Genomic DNA, 19,605 nt, shown 5'->3' on the forward strand with positions numbered 1-19,605 from the left:
AAGAGCACTGGGATATAAATCAGCAATTAATTTCAAATAAAAAATATGTTTGAAATTTAGCACTTTACACTTGCATTTTTCAGAAACCTAAAGATTTAGAAGAGTTTGTGACTTGCCTTTACCATTTTAATTATAGCTGAGTATTTCAACAAAGCACACCTGTTTATATTAGAAGGGAAATAGCATATTCTTGCAAAGCTTTAGAATCTCAAATCTAAGTTAATATCATTTGAAAGCAGCTGAGTTAGATTTGGGGACCATTATGTTTAACTCTCAGTAACAAGATTAGAATAAATGCTAGTAAAATATGAAAAAGAATGAGGTCACGGTGCTTAAATATCGTACTCTGTGAGTGAGGGGAAAAGTAGATATTTGAAAACACAATTAACCTTTGAAAATGAAAAAAAGCCACATTCGCATTAGGGAATGGGCAGACTTAACTAATGAAAATTTATAACCCTATAATAGTGGCAAAGAAAAAAAAAACTCATTTGAAATGTCAGAAGAGTCTCAGATCTTCTGTTAAACAATTTGTTAAGCTTTTGATGGCAATAAATATTAGATTCAATAATTGAAAAATCTAAGGTATAATGAGACTACTGAAGGACATTTGCAAAGTGTCTTTTTTTTTAAAAATTTCAAACATCTGTTTGTTGATTAAATTATTTATTCATCCTGAATCACTCCTTCAGTAAATGGAGTGTCTCCTAGGTGCCAAGGCATTGCATTAGATTCTGCTGACACTAAAAATAGTGTCCTCAAGGTCCTCACAGTCTAGGAAACAAGATTCCTGTAAGAAAATAACCCAAGTGACATGCTAAGTTGATCATGTGGTGTTGACTACTAGCTGCCTCCTGTATCAGTGATCCATTCTTCTGTCGTGTTATTCTAGTACAAAATCAATCCCACATTCTTCCAGACTCAGTTGATGCCTCTGTGACCATGGGAAAGGTTTTGCCAGATAAACGTTAGGGAAGACATGCAGGAATTCTTGGAAATCACCATAAAGGCATAGGGTCATGTTCTTACTGCTCAGAGGAATGCAGTTGTGATTTCTGAGTACCCACAGCCATCTGCAGGTATGAAGTCACCTTGGAAACTCATGCCATGTTTTGGGAGGACAGCAGAAAAACAGAAAGACAGTGGATTGCTGATGATTGTAGAACTCCAAATTAGCCTGGGTGGGTCACCTCTGAACATTGTTTTGTGAAATACAGAAACGCACTTCTACCATACCTTATTTTGAGATATCATATTATAGAAAACTGAACCCCACACTGATGTGATGGTATACTCAATTATAATCAACTGAAATCTTGTAACATACCCTCATCACGATTCCAGTACACGAGAGAGATGGTAGCAAAGAAAGTAGTCTTTGCTTGCTTCCTAAACTACGGAGACATAGAACAAACAAATAAACGATAACATTTTTAAAAACATGTAGTAGTGAGATACAGTCTCTGCAGAAATTATAGTGGTGACTTCAACTCAGGGCACTAATCCAGAGGAAGACGTGAGAAAAGCTTCCATTGTAGAGGTAAGACTGAGCAGAATTTTAATTAAGGACTATTTTGGAGAGGAATAATCCAGACAGAGAGGGCAGCATATATCAAAGCAGAGAGACATAGGTGAGTAGTGAATTCTCTGGGGCATGGAAATATGTTAATGCATGCTTGGGGTGGAGGGTAGCTGCGATTTTGTTGTGGGAGAGATTGGAATGAGAAGAATAAGTTACAGGAGATACATCCTGTGGGATCCTGCTATTTCTCTTCTCATTTCACAGTTCTTTTGGTTACAGGAAGGTCATGTAAATGTTTGGAAAAGTTGGCATCAGAGTAAGAGTAAAGAGCTATTATTTAGATTTACAGAATGAAATGCCAGTCTTTTTGAAGGATTTCTTTGTTTTGCATAGAATGTTGAGAAACTTTTCAATTGTTCCATAATGATGATAGGCACTTTTGTAGTGCTTACCTGTACCAAGCACTGCCCTGCACTTTGTACTGATAATTAGTAGTTAATCCCATTCTAGAAACACTGCTGTAGGTGGCAGTCTAAGTGCTGTTATTAACCCCATTTCACGAATGAAGAAACTGAACTCAGAGAGGAAGAGGAAGAGCTAGGACTCCAGTCTAAAACAGATTCCCTGCCCTGGCCCCTTAAGAGTTTCATGATAGTCAAGGGAGAAGCCTTACATTTGGACAGAACCTGAGACTCTGAAAGTTGAATTTGCAACAATATGTATGCACCTAGAGATATCACAATGAATGAGGTAAGTCGGGCAGAAAGACAAATATCATATGATATCACTCATATGTAGAATCTAGAAAATGATGCACATGAATTTATTTACAAAACAGAAACAAACTTATGGTTACCAAAGGGAAGAGTAAGGATGGAGGGATAAATTAGGAGTTTGGAATTAACATATTCACTATATTATTAATTACCATATATAAAAGATAAACAACAAAGACCTATGGTGGCACAGGTGACTATATTCACTATCTTGTAATAACCTATAATAAATAAGAATATATATATATATTTAGGTGTATATACTATTGTATAAATGGCTTCCCAGATGGCACTAGTGGTAAAGAACCACCAGCCATTGCAGGGAATTTAAGAGACATGGGTTCAATCCCTGGGTCAAGAAGATCTCCTGGAGGAAGGTATGGAAACTGACTCCAGCATTCTTGCCTGGAAAATCCCATGGACAGAGAAACCTGGCAGGCTGCGGTCCACAGGATCACAGAGAGTCAGACAAGACTGAGTGACTTAGCAGCATTAGAAGCATTACTGTATGCCTGAAACTGACACAATGTTGTAAGTCAACTATATGTCAATGAAATAAATTTATTTATTTTTTCATAGAAATACCTTGTATTTTAAATATAGCATTGTATGCATGTCAATCCCAAACTCCCAATCCATCCCTCCTCCCTACTCTCCCCCTGGTAACCATTGGTAACAGTAACTGTGTTCTCTAGGTCTGTGACTCTGTTTCTGTTTTGTAAATAAGTTCACTTGTAACATTTTTTTGTTGCTGTTGGTTAGTCGCTGTCATATCCAACTCTTTGCCACCCCATGGACTGTAGCTTGGCAGACTCCTCTGTTCATGGGATTTTCCAGGCAGGATACGGTTGTCATTTCCTTCTCTAGGGGATCTTCCCAACTCAGGGCTAAATAATGCTTCTCCTGCATTATAGGCAGATTCTTTACAGCTGAGTCACCAGCGAAGCCCAACATTTCTTTTTATTTTAGATTCCACATAAAAGCGATATCATATTTGTCTTCATTTTACTTTCTTCACTTAATATGATAATTTCAAAGAAAAAAAAATACAAGACAAGGGTCATGTTTGATTTTTATTGCCATTCTGTGACTTTGTTCTTCCCATTTCCTTTCTACAAAGAAACAGTGCTTCAGAGGGTAGAATTGGGGACCATATTGGGACCTCAGTCCCAGGCAGATCTACTGGTCAGATCAGCCATCCAAATGACACCCCTTTAACAATAATTATTCTCTTCCCAGAATGGTCAAGCTTTGTATTAAGGTAGCGTTAAGTCCCTGGCTTGATCTCAAATGGGAGCCTGAAGGCAGCCTTGTCAAGGGTAGGCAGCATTGAGCTGTTTCCAGAGATCAACCTCAGGCAGCAGAAGGTCCCTGAGATTGGGGGCTCGTCCTGCCTTTGCTGGGATGAATAGGAAGGTTTTCAGTAAGGCCATTTTGAGGCTGCTTTCCTGGGTCCAGCTCTTTATTTTCCTGGTAATCCCTTGGAAATTCTACAAGAGTTGGTAGAACTTAGGGGACTTGACCATCTGGTTATGTCAGGAAGCATCTGTGTTTCCAAAATAACTACTGTCTATCTTATATTTGAAAATAGCTTATTTTAAGGTACAAGTAGAGATTTTTCAATTACATTATTGAAATCACTCTGGAAAGGGAAATGTATTAATTATTTATCAGTGAGAGGCAAATCACTTAATATTTAATATTACTTAAATGAGAGTGTTTAAACATAGTTTTTTTTTTTTTCAATCCTTGATTGTTAAGTTGATACTAAAGCAATTCCAAACTTTATGACAAGCTATTCTAGTAAACTGGAGTTGATATGAGCCTCTGGGGACCAATAGCTTCTCATCAAAATGGCGAGCTCTGGCAGGGCATTTGTAATTAAGTACCCACAAGAGGCCAGACAGCTCATTCCAGGGAAAGAGGAGTCAGGGTTGCACAGGGAGCAGGCACGGGTGGGGGGGCCGAGTGAGGTGGGTGGAGCATCTCAGAGCAGAACACCCAGGGTCACCTGATATATCATCTGTGTGTCACCTTCTTGGCCTCTTGGAAGAGAGGGTGTATGGGATTCTAGGCTGCCTTTAGCTCTAAGCTCTGGTGGCTATTGGAGGACTCACCTGTTCCTTCAGCAGACACTGCTGAGCAGCAGTGGTGTGTCAGGAGCTGCTCTGTGAAATGAGCTCACAGAGAGGCACAAGACCCAACAGCACTAGTCCCCATGGTCAAGGAGATCGATGCATCCTTTCAGACTATACAAGTAGCAGGAAGGGGGAAACGCGTGGCATATCACAGAAGGCAACTTGTGACAGGAAAGTGGGGCACTGGGGCTTCTCAGCCTGGACTCCTCGGAGAAGGCGGCCGAGGGAAGAAGCAAGCGCTGCCCCTTCATTTAGGGAGGAGGTCAGTCCCCCAGAGGCGAGAGTGAAGCAAGGAGGAGCTGGGGAACTGGGAAGCCCCATCAGGGGAGATCCCTGAGAGCACCTGATCAGCACTACCCTTTCCCATGAATTATATCCAAGGAGAGGTTTAACCCGTGTGCTTGTGGGCTTGCATGCATGGGTTCAGAACTGGGTGTGCAGGGCCTCCTGGGGTCTGAGCAGGAGCCAAGTGAGATGCTGTCAGGATGTGCCAGGGATGCCCAGCACATGCACAGAAGCCCAAGGTGAGGCTGACGGGCTGGGTATATTAGGCGCAGTTCTCCAGCTCATTGGTGCCCTCCAGGACAACTAGTGCCAGTAATGCCACTCAGGCCCCCATTTTCTGTGAAAATAAGAGTCTTCACCAGAGAAGGCAATGGTACCCCACTCCAGCACTCTTGCCTGGAAAATCCCATGGACGGAGGAGCCTGGGAGGCTGCAGTCCTTGGAGTCGCTACTAGTCAGACACAACTGAGCGACTTCACTTTCACTTTTCACTTTCATGCATTGGAGAAGGAAATGGCAACCCACTCCAGTGTTCTTGCCTGGAGAACCCCAGGGACAGGGGAGCCTGGTGGGCTGCCGTCTCTGGGGTCACACAGAGTCAGATACGACTGAAGTGACTTAGCAGCAGCAAGAGTCTTCACTTCCTTCCTGAAAGTGGCGGTGGCAGTCAGTCACTTGCTTTGTTCTCAGTTGGCCACTGTAGCCTCATTGACCCTGAAATGACTTATTTCCTGTTACTATGGGCAAGGAAGCTCAGAAATATGTCTCCACTGTTCTATCTATGCACTGACCTCCCCAGCCCTTCCTGAGATTGATCTTTGAGCTGAGCTCTGCCGGGAGCCAGCATAAGGAACTCCGCCCATGGCAAAGGTCATGAGGAAGGAGGCTTCGGCATACGCAAAGGTGTGATCAAGCCTCAGGAAACACCCTGTTCCCGAGCATCTACCCCAAAAACCAGAGTCTACCTACTTTACTGTTTCATGCTCTCACGTATACCTCTGACTTTCGGGGGGGCTGACCCCCATTACCTCTCTTGGAGAAGGAGTTAGCTTACAGCTCCAAGTCAATAAAAATTCCTGGGTGTGACAAGAGTGTTTCAACTTACGAACTCCTCTGAAGGTTATCTAGCCTGCCTGTACAGGTTCGTCCAGCCACATGTGATCATTTACAGCCTCCCAAACGTGAGAGGCATGAGATGTTTTAGACTTACTAAAGGCAGATTCTTTTGGGAAGTTGGAAATTGTTAGTATAGTGTGTTGGTTAGGAATTATATTGGTGAAGGGTTTTTCATTTGTTGTGCCAATTATTGCTGCTAATTCCCTGCCTTGGGTGTGACAAGGGTGTCTCAGGTCAAACCTCTCTGCCAGCAAACTAGCTTGTGTGACAGGATTATGCATACTCCTACCACTATGCACATGATTGTTTACTACCTCTCAACCATAAACATCACAGAGAGTTTGGAGTATTTTGAAAATATTAATTAGCATAGGGCTTTTCTCATTGTTGAGTCAATGATTGCCACCAGGCCTCCATATCCTTAGGCACCTAGGAATATATTAATCAATGTATTTGGAATATAGAAAAGGAAATATAGTAGTTTTTGATGTTAGCAATACTAGACCTTTTGAGTTAATGAATTTTCTCTTTTGTAATAGATCACTGTACTTTGTTATAAATCACTGTGTCCTTGCTATGCAAAAATGTAACTTTATCACTATCTTAAGACTAAATAGATCTTAAGGGGAACATTGGTGAAGGGTTTTCATTTGTTGGGCTGATGTTTGCTGCTAAATCTCCATATTCCCTGCCCTTATAATGAATGTAACTAGCGTATAGGAAAAATAAGTATTAATTTTTAACATTAATCATGTTAATCTTAGGTTAAATAAATTCCTTTCTTGATTGTAACCCACTACACCCTCACCCTATAGGAATGCAACTTTATTTGGAGGGTGGTGCCTGGTTTAAGGAAAAAAAAAACACCCTTGGAAAAAATAAGTTTTGGTTATCAGAAAGAAAGGATCATAAAGTGTCAGCAGGCCTCATGGCCAGAAGATGATGTAAAACCCCTAAAACCTTTTTTTATACATTTATGTGAAGCACCTGATTTTGATAAAGGTCAGGACTACTGACCCCCACGTGACTCTGTATTCATCCCTATGTATAACAAAAGGTATATAAGCAAACCTAAAAAATAAAGAAATCGAGTCAGTTTCTGGAAAGACTGATTCCCCCATGTTGCTTCTTTCTTGCTATCCATTTTTCTGGCTGAATTCCCATCTGGAGCATGGGTGCCCACCACGTATACTTACTTGCTCCAGCTTTTAAGTTCCACACAAAAAGGAGCCCAAGGAGGGGGACCTTCTGATATTCAAGTGGTGCTGGTGGCCTAACATAGATGGCGCAAATTCCTTGTCTTGGAATTTTATTGGTATCTCACGTAAACCAAGTTATTCAGCCTCTTTTTCTCTCCTACTATTTTCTGACTGAATTCCCATCTGGTACGTGGGTACTCACCTACTAATTTTGCCTGGGCTTCTAAGATCAGACAGGGGAGGTCTCAGTGCCTCCTTTCCTTTGGGAGAACGGAAAGATGCCTGTGGCCTACGTACATGGTGATTGGTATTCCATGTAAACCAAGTTATTCAGCCTCTTTTTCTCTGCTAATTTTGTAAACCTTCTCTATCTGTAATTAAATAAGTTTTTCCCTAGGACGCTGACTCTGTCCCCACCTTCGAATTACCCTGGATCCACCAGGGCTGGACCCCTAAAGAGCTCCTTTCTCCTCTTTCACTAATTAAGCTTGACTTTAATTGCTGCCCAGGACTCTGCATTTACAGAACTTAGCCTTCTCTATGACACTGAGATCCAAGTGAACCCCTCTGGAAGGGGTTTCCCCTTACTTTTAGTGTCACCATTAAGTGTGGTTATAATGTGTCAGTCCATTTCCTGCTGACACAGAGGTGTGATGTCAAGATATCTGTGAGTGGGTCATAATTCTTCCTTTCTCTGTCAGGTGACCATTGAAATCTCCCCAGAAGTATCAAAAAAATCACTAGAGCTAACCAGTGAATTTGGTAAAGCTGCAGGGTATGAAATCAATACACAGAAATGACTTGCTATTCTATATACTAATAATGAGAAATCAGAAAGAGAAGGAATCAATCCCATTCACCATTGCAACAAAAAGAATTAAATATCTAGGAGTAAACTTACCTAAAGGGACAAGAGAACTGTACACAGGAAATTATGACACTAATGAAAGAAATCAAAGACGACATAAACAGATGGAGAGATATTCCAAGTTCCTGAGTAGGAAGAATCAGTATTGTGAAAATGACTATATTACCAAACGCAATCTGTAGGTTCAATGCAATCCCTATCAAATTACCAATGGTACTTTTCAAAGAACTAGAACAAAAATTTTCAGAACCCATACGGAAACACAAAGACCCTGAATAGCCAAAGCAGCCTTGAGAAAGAAGAATGGAGCTGAAGGCATCTACCTTCCTGACTTCAGGTTATACTACAAAGCTATAGTCTTCAAGACAGTATGGTACTGGCACAAAAACAGAAATATAGACCAATGGAACAAGATAGAAAGCCCAGAAATAAATCCATGCACCTATGGGTACCTTATTTTTACAAAGGAGGCCAGAATATACAATGGGGCAAAGACAGCCTCTTCAATAAATGGTGCTGGGAAAACTCACAGCTACATGTAAAAGAATGAAATTAGAACACTTCCTAACACCACACACAAAGATAAACTCAAAATAGATTAAAGACCTAAATGCAAGACCAGAAACTATAAGACTCTTAGAGGAAAACATAAGCAGAAAAGCTCGATAACATAAATCAAAGCAAGATCCTCTATGACCTTATACTTTACTCAACGCCAAGCTGAGGCATATCCAGCATCCCGTCTCCTTAATCATAGGTCAATAATGTGTCTAAATTTCAAGGAGCCATTCCAGAAATGCAGTAAGATCAGTGCTAGGGGTCTTGGCTGGAACTTTGAGTTCCAAGTTCTGAATGATATATCACATGCTATTTAATCTCTCTTTCCTGATATTATGTTCTTACTTCTCCACACAAGTACATAAGTATCAAAATTCCCTTCCACATGTGCTTCTCTGGTGGGGAAATGTCTTTGTCATTTAAGCAAATTTCTCTAGGAGTAGGTTATGCTGAGACTTGACTGTGGTTTTCATCCTGGAGGCAACATGGGGTGATGTATTAATTATTTATGCTGCATAACTAATTACTTCCCAAACTTAGCGGTTTAAAGAAATAAACACTTATATTATTGTTTCTGTGAATTAGGAAGCAGGGCACACTTAGTTGTATGACTGATTCAAAATTTCTCAAAAGTTGCAATTCAGGGATTGGTTAGGGTTGTGGTCTCATGTGAGGGTTCATGTGGGGAGGATACTATTTCAGGCTTACTCGTGCGGTTGTCAGCAGGATTCAGCTCACCCCTGCTGTTGGGCTGAGGGTCTTATTTTCCTGGTGCATGTTTGCTGGTGGCTTCTCAGGTACTTGCCTGGTGCTCCTCTGCAAAGGGAACCTCACAACATGTCACTTGCCCTTCCTCAGAGTGAGAGCGCACAACCCAAGATGACCCAGTGTCAAAAGGGACATTTGTTACTTTGCTACATTTTCTTCCTTAAAAGTTAGACACGAGTTACAGCCCACACCAAATGGGAGGGGTGTAAGAGACTAAGAAAACTGGAAGGTGAGAAACAGAGGCCACCTCAAAAGCAACAAAAAAATGTAAATCTTACATCACATTCTGACCATGAGAGAGCATCTAACAGATACTAACAGGTCAGCAGTGAGCAGAGACTGAATTACTTAGAGATTCGATGTTCATTAGCTCACTTTCCTGTTTATAAACTTTTAATGGGTTTAATAGTGGACACTAGAGGAAAAGTCAGACATTCTGGGTCTGCCCCAGGCACTTTCCTAAGTGCTTAAATTCATTTGCTTGTTTAAATTGCACAAGAAATGACACAGAGGATGGAGGCCACATTATGAATTCAATGGGTCCCAGGAACTTTTGCCTTGCTAGACCACTACTGTATGCACACACACTCACACACACAAGTGAACCATTATATATATGGAGGCTTCCCCAGTAGAGCTAGTGGTTAAGTACCTGCCTGCTAATGCAGGAGACAAAAGAGATGCAGGTTCTATCCCTGGGTTCGGAAAATACCCTGGAGAAGGAAATGGCAACCTACTCTAGTATTCTTCTCTTGACTGGAGAATCCCAAGGACAGAGGAACTGAGTGGGCTACAGTCCACAGGGTCACATAGAGTTGGACACAAGATATATCTATATCATCTCTCTATCTATCTATAATATACAACACACACATTTGCTACAATTATTTGCAGCAGGAGTTTTGTTTTTACTACATTCCTATCCCTTCCTTGCATTCTAAAGTGTCACCATGAGGCTCAGATCCTCTGCCCCCCTCAACTTCATTATTTCAAAACTCTGTGCCTTGCTGTCCCTAGCCTCAGTCTCTCCTACTTGAGTGTTGATGAACTATGGGGTTGATGACGCAGAGATCATGTGTGTTTCATTTCTGTAAGTCCAGACCTTAGCATCATAAGTCCACAATGCATATTTGCTGGAAGAGTCTTTGAGTAAATAGATTCTTTCTCTGCTACACTCTGCTTACAGATTTACTGTGTAAAAATCATTCTTGATAGTTTTACTTCCTGTCTGAAAATAATAAAAATGATTCCTTATTACCTATTAAATTTAGTCCTAATATCCTATTAGAGTCTGCAGTACTATTATCACTCAGTTCAGTTCAGTTCAGTTCAGTCACTCAGTCGTGTCCAACTCTTTGAGACCTCATGAATTGCAGCACGCCAGGCCTCTCTGTCCATCACCAACTCCCGGAGTTCACTCAGACTCATGTCCATCGAGTCAGTGATGTCATCCAGCCATCTCATCCTCTGTCTCCCCTTCTCCTCCTGCCCCCAATCCCTCCCAGCATCAGAGTCTTTTCCAATGAGTCAACTCTTCACATGAGGTGGCCAAAGTATTGGAGTTTCAGCTTTAGCATCATTCCTTCCAAAGAAATCCCAGGGCTGATCTTCAGAATGGACTGGTTGAATCTCCTTGCAGTCCAAGGGACTCTCAAGAGTCTTCTCCAACACCACAGTTCAAATGCATCAATTCTTTGGTGCTCAGCCTTCTTCACAGTCCAACTCTCACATCCATACATGACTACTGGAAAAACCATAGCCTTGATTAGATGGATCTTAGTCGACAAAGTAATATCAGACCTCTATTATTTTTTCCAATTATCCTGCAATAAGACTGTATGAACTTCATCCTTCACTAACCCATCTTGGATGTAATGGATGGATGTCTCTTAAGGATCTTGGGGCCATTTATAATACATTGCATAAGAGGCTGAGGATATGGGAAATTTGCCCCAAAGTTAATATAGGTAGTAATTGGGAGGAAACAGGTATGAACTCAGTGTGATTCCAGTCTCTAGCCCAAGATACTACATCAACAGATCTTGTTCTAGACAAGCTTAATAAAGTTCAGAATTCATAGCTAGTCACCAAACTTGTATGTTCTTAATGCACATTCAAGCCACTGAAATACAGAGTTTGATCTTCATGGTTCCATTGCTAGAGATACTCCCTACTGTCTGTACTCTTGGGTCAGAACCCAAGGCGGGCACTCAGAGTTGCTGTCACCTGGGTGCTCTTGCGTGTGTCCACCCTCATGCCTCCGGTTCCCTCATATACTCTCCAACTTCAGGCGGGAGTGCTGTAGCTGCTTCAGATTCTCCCTTCCTTTCCACAGCCTCCACTTTGTATAACTTGACCACCTCCCAGGGCCCCCTCCAGTGCTATCTCCCTACAGGATTTCCTGAACACTCCCATCCCCACCTCACCCTGGAAGTACTCTGGAATTTTATCCATTTATTTAATATTTTGCATTCTCTGTTTCAGCTTTTCAAGTGCATCCATAAATATTCCAAATCAGGCTGAAAGTTACTTGAAGTCAAGATTGAGATAGACAAAGATCTTAAGAACTCCAAACTGCAGGACAGAAGGTAAACTAAATTAAAGGGATTTGGACCCTCACTGGGTCCTTTATACTCTGCTGTTGATTTGTTCTCTATTCATAGGAAAGTTTCCCACCTGAATTACCTATACTTTCTCAATTCATATTGCTTCTCCTACCTAGTAAAATTTCTTCCCTCTATCCCAGGCTATTTTTGTCCAGGTGATCAGTTCAGTTCAGTCGCTCAGTTGTGTCCAAATCTTTGCGACCCCATGAATCGCAGCACGCCAGGCCTCCCTGTCCATCACCAACTCCCAGAGTTCACTTAGATTCACGTCCATCAAGTCCATGATGCCATCCAGCCATCTCATCCTCCGTCGTCCCCTTCTCCTCCTGCCCCCAATCCCTTCCAGCATCAGAGTCTTTTCCAACGAGTCAACTCCTCACATGAGGTGGCCAAAGTACTGGAGTTTCAGCTTTAGCATCATTCCTTCCAAAGAAATCCCAGGGTTGATCTCTTTCAGAATGGACTGGTTGGATCTCCTTGCAGTCCAAGGGACTTTCAAGAGTCTTCTCCAACACCACAGTTCAAAAGCATCAATTCTTCGGCGCTCGACCTTCTTCACAGTCCAACTCTTACATCCATACATGACTACTGGAAAAACCATAGCTTTGACTAGACGGACCTTAGTTGGCAAAGTAATGTCTGTGCTTTTGAATATGCTATCTAGTTTGGTCATAACTTTTCTTCCAAGGAGTAAGTGTCTTAGCTTTTATTTTCTTAAGCCAATGACCACTTCTCTTTGCAAATTTTACTCAAGCTCTTAGCAGCATTTGAAGCAACTGCCTACTCTTTCCATCCTGAGGTGCAGTCTGACTTGGGCTTGGGTAAGGCCATATTCTCTTTCTGGTTTTCTTCTGCTGAATTAGAAGCTCCTCTCTTGTTCAAGGATCAGTTTAAGATCCTCTTCTCTGCTATATCTAAACTCTTTGCTAAGTCGATTTCATCCAATCCAGTGACACTGAGTACAGGAGTTGAGAACTGTATCATTCCAAACACATGACCATACTCCATCAGGAAATCCTAGGAATGTGCTCTAAGACTTGAGACATGAACTCTGATTCCTCCTGGGAAGGGTGGTCTGAATGACTCAGAAAGGTATTCTCTCTATAATTCAGGAGATAAAGTTCCTACTTGATAGCAGATATAGATAAACCTAATTGGATAATTAAACAGCTTGTGATACTTGTTTCTTAGCTATACCAACAGAGCATAGTGTATTTGTCCTGCTGGATTTCCCCAGAGCCCCTCGGCCAGGGAACGGTCTGTGAGTTCCTCCTGACCACAGCCCATCCCTTTGAAGCTTCGCACTTGGCACATCCTGAAAAAACAAAAACAAAAAAAACTGCTTCAGGCAAATGGCTGGACTTTCTAAATCATGCAAACTAAAATGTTCTTTGTATTTATGGAATTTTCACAACGTCTGAAATGTGATTGCCTGTGCAGAGCTGATTGTACTTATCCTCTTCAGGAATATAACTGTCAGTTTACCTAGCACTTGGGCTTAATAAGCAGAGTGTCGCTGGAATTTTAAAGCTAACCATTAGCATGTGTTTAGGAGAGATTGTTATGTTTTACAATATTAAGGAAAAGAAATGAATTCATAATTGCAAATTAAACTATCCTGTAAGGGATTTGTTATTTTAATAAAGATCTACTGCTACATGTGGATGAGGATTTTGGGGGTAATTAGGTAAAACAAAGAATATTTTACAAGTTTTAATTGTCAGTTTAATCAATTATTTTAAACATATTCCATCTCAAAATTCTCCAAAAACTTCACACTTATCCCATTCCCATGGATTAGAGAGAAAGACTCTAGGGCCAAGACAGGTAACTCTATTAAAAGGTCCAAAACAGAAAATAAAAGAATGCCAGATGCCTTTTAATTCAACAGGAAATATTCATCCAGCATTTGTGGGTATTGTTACTGTTGTTCAGTTGCTCAGTTGTGTTAAACTCATTGCAACTGCATGGACTGCAACATGCCAGGCTCCCCTGTCCTTCACCATCTCCTGGAGTTTGTTCAAACTCATGTTCATTAAGATGTGATGCTATCCAATCATATCATCCTCTGTCATCCCCTTCTCCTCCCGCCTTCAGTCTTTCCCAGGATCAGGGTCTTTTCCAATGAGATGGCTCTTCACATCAGGTGGCCAAAGTATCGGAGCTTCAGCTTCAGCATCAGTCCTTCCAATGAATATTCAGAACTGATTTCCTTTAGGATGGACTTATTTGATCTCTTTGCAGTCCAAGGGACTCTCAAGAGTCTTCTCCAACACTATGGTTCAAAAGCATCAATTCTTTGGCACTCAGCCTTCTTTATGGTCCAGCTCTCACATCCATACATGACCATAGGAAAACCCATAGCTTGGACTATATGGACATTTGCAAAGTGATGTCTTTGCTTTTTTTTTAAAATTTTTTTTATTTTTTTAATTTTAAAATCTTTAATTCTTACATGTGTTCCCAAACATTTTCATGTTTGTCTTTGCTTTTTAATATTCTGTCTAGGTTGGTCATAGCTCTTCCTTCAAGAAGCAAGTATATTTTAATTTCATAGCTGCAGTCACCATCCCCAGTTATTTTGGAGCCCAAGAAAATAAACTCTGTCACTGTTTCCATTGTTTCCCCATCTATTTGCCATGAAGTGTTGTGACTAGATGCCGTAATCTTTGTTTTTTGAATGCTGAGTTTTAATCCAGCTTTTTCATTCCCCTCTTTCACCTTCATCAAGAGATTCTTTAGTTCCTCTTTGCTTTCTGCCATAAGGGTGGTGTCATCTGCATATCCTGGGTTATTGATATTTCTAGTGGCAATTTTGATTCCACTTTGCGTTTCATCCAACCCAGCATTTCCCATGATGTACTCTGCATATAAGTTAAATAAGAAGGGTGATATATATAAGTAGGGTGATAATATGGGTTTTTATTCCATAACAAAATGTTTTTATCTCAGTAAATAGAATGTTCAAATATAGGAAATGTTTCTCAAAAATATTGGAGAGCATATTGTTCTTGGTGCATTCTAGCTATTTAAATAAGATTAGTGTAAAGTGCGTGTAAAAAACATTGAAAATCAAGCCAGAAAGATAATCAGGAAAGAGCTAAGTTATATAAACTCTTGTAGATCTACTAATTATTTGATTTTACCCTTGAGTTAATAATGGAACATGATTGAATAATTTGCAAATGGATGTAATAAGGTTAGTTATCTCTACAAAAATCACTCAGGAAACAAAAGATGATCTTTGAAAAGGAAGTGAGGAGATTTGAGGTTTAGAGAAGACATTTTCAGTGTCTCCACAAGATACAACAATAGGGATGAGGCATAAAAATTTGCACCAATTTCAGAGTTCTTTAGAGTTGAATCATTGAAACTTTATGATCATATCAATGTAAAGGGTGATGTTAAAGAAAAGTAAGCCTCTGTGACAACAGTGTGCCTGACTTGCTTAGTTTTATAATCTCCTAATTTTAACAGGTTTTGACTCATGGTAGGCACTTAGTTGCAGTGGTAAACATTTCACCTGCCAATGTAGGAAATGCAAGACACTCAGGTGCAGTCCTTAAGCCAGGAATATCTCTTGGAAGAGGAAGTGGCAACCCATTCCAGTATTCTTGCCTGGAGAATCCCATGGACAGAGGAGCCTGGCTCGCTACAGTCTATGGGATCACAAAGACTTGGACGTTATTGAAGCAATTTAGCATGATGAAGTCTGGGCTTCCCTGATAGCTCAGATGGTACAAAATCTGCATGCAGGGCAGGAGACCTGAGTTAGATTCCTGGATTAGGAAGATCCTCTGGAGAAGCGAATGGCAACCCACTCCAGTATTCTTGCTTGGAGAATTCCATGGACAGAGGAGTCTGATGGGTTAAAGTCCATTGGGCTGCAAAGAGCTGGGCAGTACCGAGCAACTAACACACATTACGTATGAGCAAGTCTAGAAACCATTTCTCTACAAGCCGGGAGAATCGCAGCAAGTAATTCCTTGCAGAGGAGCAGGAAGAAATAGATTCTTTGCTGTACCGGTTGCTCTGCCTTTGGTGCCTGGTTTACTTATCAGAAAGTGGTATTTTCCTATCCATTATATCAATGATAAAATGAAATTTAGAGAGATGAAGCATTTTGGCAAGCCTCCTGGAGGCTTATGAATGATGAGACCAGTATGGATCTTGGCTGTGATGTCAAATTCTACTCTTGATTCATCCTTCCAAGGTGAAACATATGTCTTGGTTATTTTGTTTGTTTTTAGCACTTATACATATAGACTAAATGAGTATGGTTCTTTGTGAGAACTTTTAAAGTGTGGAATATTGACATAAACCTGTTACTTAAAGATGGGGAATTTTATAGACACTCTTTTAAAATTAATTTCAGATCTATAATATTCTGAGAAAAATTCAGAAGATAGTTTACATCTACTCACCATTCAAATAATTTCAGACAAAAAATAGTTTTATGATGGAATTATCTGGATTCTTTTTTAATATGAGTATATTCCATCTAAATTGTATGTGTGCGTGTGTGTGTGTGTGTGTGTGTGAGAGAGAGAGAGAGAGAGAGAGAGAGAGAATCAGTCATGTCTGACTCTTTGAAACCCTATGGACCATAGCCTGCCAGGCTCCTCAGTCCATGGAATTCTCCAGGCAAGAATTCTGGAGTGGGTTGCCGTTTCCTACTTCTAGGGGATCTTCCTGACCCAGCAATCAAGTCTGCATCTCTTGAGTCTCCTGAATTTGCAGGCAGGTGAATTCTTTACCACTGTACCACACGAGAACACCAAATAATAATGTATGCCCTAGTACAAAGTATGTTAACTGCTAAACCTTATCATTCTTTCTATATTTGGTCAGTAGTTCTCAACTTCAGCTGGATAGACAAATAATCAGGATTTTGAAAAAATTATTTCTTAGACCGGATCTTAGATATTCTGATTTAATTGCAGGGAAGGGAACAGGCAGCCACAAGTTTCTGTGCTGAAGGAGAGGACACTAAGCTTCTCCTTTTTGTCAGCTCTTCATAAACACTTCATTAGATCCATCTCTGGGGTGGATGTTTTGTCTTTATGTCCCACGTACACTTTTTCCATTGTACACAAGTCCTCTGTATTACACTTGCACTAAGGTATTGTCTCTCTTTTCAGTTATAACACAGATGGTGTCTTTGTGTCTCTAAGTCACGATAACCTGATGGGGACCGTGGTCCGTTTGTGTCATATATGCTGGGAAAACACATAAATCCTTTGCCCACTCCTGCAGACACCAACCTTTCTCTCCCTTCTCAGGAAAAGGGGCCACTCTTCCTCTGGATGGTCAGTCCTCTACTTATGTTGTCTCTTCTCATCCACATCCCTCTGGACCTCAGTCTCTTCTCCCTATGAAGGGCTTGTTGTCTTTGCCTAAGAATAAGGCAGACGTTGAGCTGTTTGTGCAAATGCCGGGTCCCCAAGTGCATCAATCGTGGCTTACTCACATCAGACAGAAATAACTTTAAAGGGATTCTAAACATAATTCACATCTCTCTATGAATTCCATCTCTAAGAGGGGGGTCATAGCTATTGTAACATCTCCCTGAATTCTCTTCCTCTCCTTGCCAATTACTTTATCCTCAGTGGTTGCTACAAACCTCTCCTGTGACAACCGCCAAATTTTGTCCCTGAATGATTTTTCCTCCCCTCCCTATTGTGTTAAGCTATAGCAATGCCTCCCCCTAGCAAAGCATCTGGGGCCCCTGCTCCTGTGCCCTCTCTTGGCTCCCACTCAGTGGATCTCCCTTTTAACCTGTGACTAGGATCCCTCTGGCAAAAGTCAGTTTTCATTCCAATCCCAAAGAAAGGCAATGCCAAAGAATGCTCAAACTACTGTACAATTGCACTCATCTCTCACTCTAGTAAAGTAATGCTCAAAATTCTCAAAGCCAGGCTTCAGTAATACGTGAACTGTGAACTTCCTGATGTTCAAGCTGGTTTTAGAAAAGGCAGAGGAATCAGAGATCAAATTGCCAACATCCGCTGGATCATCGAAAAAACGAGAGTTCCAGAGAAACATTTATTTCTGCTTTGTTAACTATGGCCAAGCCTTTGACTGTGTGGATCTCAAAAAACTGTAGAAAATTCTGAGAGAGATGGGAATACAAGACCACCTGACCTGCTTCTTGAGAAATCTGTATGCAGGTCAGGAAGCAACAGTTACAACTGGACATGGAACAACAGACTGGTTCCAAATAGGAAAAGGAGTACGTCAAGGCTGTATATTGTCACCCTACTTATTTAACTTCTATGCAGAGTACATCATGAGAAACGCTGGACTGGAGGAAACACAAGCTGGAATCAAGATTGCTGGGAGAAATATCAATAACCTCAGATATGCAGATGACACCACCCTTATAGCAGAAAGTGAAGAGGAACTCAAAAGCCTCTTGATGAAAGTGAAAGAGGAGAGTGAAAAAGTTGGCTTAAAGCTCAACATTCAGAAAACAAAGATCATGGCAACTGGTCCCATCACTTCATGGGAAATAGGTGGGGAAACATTGGAAACAGTGTCAGACTTTATTTTTTTGGGGCTCCAAAATCACTGCAGATGGTGACTATAGCCATGAAATTAAAAGATGCTTACTCCTTGGAAGAAAAGTTATGACCAACCTAGATAGCATATTCAAAAGCAGAGACATTACTTTTCCAACTAAGGTCCGTCTAGTCAAGGCTATGGTTTTCCCAGTGGTCATGTGTGGATGTGAGAGTTGGACTGTGAAGAAGGCTGAGCACTGAAGAATTGATGCTTTTGAACTGTGGTGTTGGAGAAGACTCTTCAGAGTCCCTTGGACTGCAAGGAGATCCAACCAGTCCATTCTGAAGGAGATCAGCCCTGGGATTTCCTTGGGAGGAATGATGCTAAAGCTGAAACTCCAGTACTTTGGCCACCTCATGCGAAGAGTGGACTCATTGGAAAAGACTCTGATGCTGGGAGGGATTGGGAGCAGGAGGAGAAAGGGATGACAGAGGATGAGATGGTAGGATGGCATCACGGACTCAATGGACGTGAGTCTAAGTGAACTTTGGGAGTTTGTGATGGACAGCGAGGCCTGGTGTGCTGCAATTCATGGGGTCGCAAACAGTCGGACACGACTGAATGACTGAACTGAACTGAGGATCCCTCTGAGAAGGTAAGCGCCTTTTTGTTTCTATTAATGCTTTCCTATGCAATGCAGATTTGAATGACTATTTTTATTCCTTTTTCTATAAGAACATCTTCCCTCAAAACTTCTACATACTGATTTCCAAGCACCATTACCCATCATTGTCCCCCTCCATTATCTTGACCCATCTTCCTAACATCCCCAAGCATGTTCTTTAAGTCACCATGTGCTCAAGACACAAACCGTGTTCAGCGTGTCATGCACCTGGTTGATGGGTCTGCCTTCCACCTTCTCATTAGATATAGTGCATTTGATGTTCCCACTTGACTTCTGGGACATTGTTTCTCCTGGTCTATTTCTTTTCCTGCCTTTCTTTCTCCTGCTGCTTCACACATGTGGCTCCATTTTCTGTAAAATCAAATATAATTTTTGAGAATGGCAATTTCATTGTTTCTATCTTATTCTTGTTCCTAAGTTTTAAATTCCTTGTCACACTGCCTAACAGACACCTACCTTCAGACATGATTCCATCATCAGGAAGTCACCATGACTGCGGGGAGGGGGGCCCTAACCTCCCCATTCTATCCTTATTCCTGCTTCTTGTTTCCTCCTGATGATACCATTTCTACCACACAAG

This window comes from Capra hircus, chromosome 4 (genome assembly GCF_001704415.2).
Source record: "Capra hircus breed San Clemente chromosome 4, ASM170441v1, whole genome shotgun sequence".
NCBI lineage: Eukaryota > Metazoa > Chordata > Mammalia > Artiodactyla > Bovidae > Capra > Capra hircus.